The 4,366-nt window shown below is 25.5% G+C and overlaps 1 protein-coding gene across 1 annotated transcript in view; it reads left to right on the top strand.

Annotated features, from left to right (window-relative positions):
* LOC101513451 (uncharacterized) overlaps positions 1–4,366 on the top strand; it is a gene marked incomplete at its 3' end in the record, with an annotated part of 9,967 nt that overhangs the window by 849 nt on the left and 4,752 nt on the right. The gene's annotated exons all lie outside the window — the stretch shown is intronic.

Below are 4,366 nucleotides of genomic sequence, written 5' to 3'. Positions count from 1 at the left end.
ATGATCCGTTTCATGTTCAAAAAGCAAACATCCCAATGGATAAAGGTGGTTACCTTATCTACGGCACTGCTCATATGCATTCAGGTGTTGTTATTGCAAGTCTATATGGGCAGGTAAAATTTAATATTTTAATTTGACGGAGTATTGTTAAACTGTATTATGTTTTCTTTAATTAGTTTCTTAAGTTGTAATACTGTGATAGTGCATGCATAATATCTAATATTTATTCCTTTAAGATTTAATTGAAATAGAATGTCAGTTTAAAGAGTTTTTGCACTTTCACTCAATCAAAAGTGTTAGATTATTAGAAACATTTGACTTTTATAAAACTACTTCTTAAGTCATACACATGAGTAGTTGTTATATGCTGACATTGTAAATTTTTTTACACTGACAATGTATGAAGATTAAACCCATTTATTATTTGTTTTGGATTAATTAATTAGGATGGAAAGGAGTTGTGCACATCAACACCAAGATATGGAACGGGAAAGGAAGCAGGAAATGAGGAAGGTTACGAGGTTGGAATGTCAGTATGTTATCCAAAGCCAGGTTCAATCAAGATTAATGATGGTTAAATTTTGACTATAGAATCTAGATATAAGAATGAATTTCTCACTGGAGCTATGGGACATATGTACATCTATTTGGCTGATCGACTACCAAACACACCATAGACATGAAACTCTTATGATTTGTAATTTTTTAATGTAAAGTTTCTTTTTGACATATGAAGAGTATAACCTGTGTATTTATTTTACCATTTTTCCTTAATTGCCTTTTGGAGACCCTCTCCACACTTCACAATATCAAGTCACTTTTTTTCTTCGGAGTAAATAATGTCACAAAAATATTTATCAATATTTAAATGAGATTATATGAGTCTCTTGAGTTTAAATTTGAGTCAAGAGATTGAGAAGGAAGAGTTTTAATGTCTATGTTGTTATACTCAACTTGATAGATTAGCTTCTTTATGGTTACACAAAAAAATGAATGATGAAAAAAAAATATCTTACATTAATTATGATCTAAATGTCAACTTAATATTTTTTTAATCTTAACAATATAAAAAAGAACCTTGTACAAATGACAATTTCTAACACGAGTCATAAACACATGCAACCGCATCAACACAAATTGCCTATTAAAATATTGATTTGAATTTTAATAATATACAACAACAAGAAACAAAAAGCTCAAACAATTTACAATTTCAAACAAGTGTCACAACCAGGTTAAGTAGCATCGACATAAATATATTATTAAAATATCAATACTATTTATTTTTAACTGATTTTGTAAATAAAATATATCTTGATCTTCATAATATACAAAAGAAACTCACATAAATCGTTATTTTAAACAACAACCGCAACCACATGAAGCCACATCAACACAAATATAATTATTTAAATATTACTTTTTTCTCTCCTTATTTTTAGTCAATTATTACTAACCTATTAAAGGATATCATAGTTGCAATGTATTTGTAATTTTGCCACTTTGATGCTTGAGAGAAAGATAGAAGAAACAAATTAAAATAAAAGACAACAAGAAAATGTGAAGATAAATTAATTGATTAATGATTTTGTACGAGAGAATATTGTTGAAAAGAAAAGAAAATCATATTTATAAAATGAATAAATATACTTAGATATAATAAATTTATAAAATGATATATATGAGTACATTCTTTTTATATGTCAAAAAAAAATTATTAAAAAAAATCATAATCTTAATAGTATGAACAAACAAACTCACATTATCTTTATATTTAATCTTTGTCTTAGTATTAATATTATCACAATCTTAATCGTCATTTTATCTTAATATTAATATTAATCTCTATCTCTATATCTTAATGTTAAGCTTAAATTTAATCTTATCTTAATCTAAATTTTTGTCTTAATTTTATCTTAATATGAATATTTACTTTGTATTTATATGACCTTTATCTTTATATATTATCTTAATAATGTATAAAACAAGCGCATGTAAATGACTGTTTTAAGCAAGTGTCACAATTGGATGCAGTGAAATCAACACATATGTATTATTAAAATATCAATACTTTTATTTTTAACTAATTTTGGAGTTGCTTAAAAAAAACAATTTGGAGATTAAAATATATCACACATTTTCTTATTAAAACACATCATATTTGCAACTTATTAGCTTCTTTTTTTTTTTCCACAATTAGATTTATATATTGTTTGGTTTATAAAAGAAAGCTAGATGAAATAAAACAGAAATAAATAAATTATACCAATATGGTTCATATGATAAAGAAACTCATCAGTGAAATTAAGGATTTAAATGATAATCAACAAAATATTAGATTAAATCGAATAGTATGATATGGGATACTGAATTAACAATATATAGTATGATGTGACATATTGAATGGTAATCATTGGATAATAGTGTTAAATTTTTTACAGTGTTAGTGCACAACATATAAACTCATTAAATTAATAGAATCGACAAAAAATAAGTTAAATTCATAGAAATATCTCTTAAAAGTAACATTTCAAAAGATTAACTACAACAAAATTTCATTTTCAATTCTAAAAAAATTCCATTTATCAACAAACAACACAAAAGTTAATGTCTTAACTTATAATTAAAAATTAACAATATAATTTTGTCTCTTTAAAATTACTCTCACAACTTAAAAATTAAAATAATATAAGATTCGTATAGAAGTACATTTTAAAACGGTGGACGCAATAAAAATTAATTATACATAACTAAATGGATATTTATCTATTTTCCCAGAAAAAAAAATATTTATCAACTAATAAAAAAAAATATTATCTTAATTTATATTAAAAAAAATAAGGAACGTGTACTTTATTGCGAGTGTCTAATTTATTAGGGTTTAATATGCATACATTGACAACATAAACAATTTTACACTGACAGCTAACAAGAGTCATTAATTGTATAGTTATTTTACGATGGAAGTTTGATAATGTGGTGAGATGATAAAATTTATTGTTCGGATTTAAATGACTTTCCATCGACAGAGTGTAGGCCTTTTTCATAATTTATTAATATTGTCACTTATGAGATTGAATCATACACGTGAAAAATTTTGACAGATAGAAATTTCAAAATAATTAACACACACGAGACAAGCTGCTGCTGACGAGATTGAACTATTATACACAAGTTATCACAGTTAAATACTTCAAAATAACTATCATACACGTGATAAGTTATCACTTTTCCAATTGAAGGATCGTACACGTTACCATTTATAAAAATTTATAAAACACTATCATACACGGGACAAGTTGAACTATAATCAGGAAGAACTATCATACACGAGACAAGTTCTCTCTGATAGGAATTTCAAAATAACTAGCATACACATGATAAATTACTGCTTTTGAGATTGAACTATAACACAAGACACATATTCTAACTGATAAAAATTCAAAATCACTATCATACATGGGACAAGTTTTTCACTGATGAGATTGAACATTTAAATAAATTTTGTATCTGCAATTTTGCTACTCATATTTAGAAGTATACACACATTTACACTATAACAGGTGCATAATAAATTAAGGCTATTCATATTTAGAACAAACATTTCAAGAAACATATAACACTTTATTAAGGGCATCCTATCAACTTTGCCGAACTATCAAACTAACAAAATTGATAATCTATAAAAAAAATTATTGTAATGAAAAAGATAAAACTACAAAGTATTATGTGATCGATAATGGTGCATCCATATTTCATACACCACTTAACATGTAAATGTGGGAACTATCATTGATTTCAATATGTATTATTCACAATTTTGTTTGACCAAATAAAAATAAAAACCTATAACTAATTAAACGGGAAAAATGAGATTTCTTTTTTTGTAAAATTATTTGTGGAGCTGTAACTAACACCAACTAATCTTCGTATAAAAACTCAACTTGCTATAGCGATAAATAGCTAGGTATTGAGATTTTTTAAATAGCTTAAATTGTTAGACACCTCAATAAATTCTTAACAAAATTTGTTTATGTTGAAATTGTTGACTTGTAAATATAAAAACACCTTAGACATTCAAACGACATATGCGCCAGACTGATATCAAAGCTTTGCCAACCGTATAATTGTATGTCCTTATACAATTTTACTATAAAAGTAGGGAGCATTCAAGACTTCTTCATATTCACAAAGTTATATTCAACCAATTATTTTTTTTCAAAAATTTATTAGAAGTCCGATAAGAAGAAAATCTTCACCATGGTTTCTCATGTGGTAAACCCTTCATTCAAATTAATTTCCCTACTGTTTTTCAAGCATATATTATAATATGTATCTATAAATTTACAGAAACTAGTATCATATT

This window comes from Cicer arietinum, unplaced genomic scaffold (genome assembly GCF_000331145.2).
Source record: "Cicer arietinum cultivar CDC Frontier isolate Library 1 unplaced genomic scaffold, Cicar.CDCFrontier_v2.0 Ca_scaffold_6423_v2.0, whole genome shotgun sequence".
Taxonomy (NCBI): Eukaryota; Viridiplantae; Streptophyta; class Magnoliopsida; order Fabales; family Fabaceae; genus Cicer; species Cicer arietinum.
This window is presented reverse-complemented; position numbering and strand designations above follow the sequence as displayed.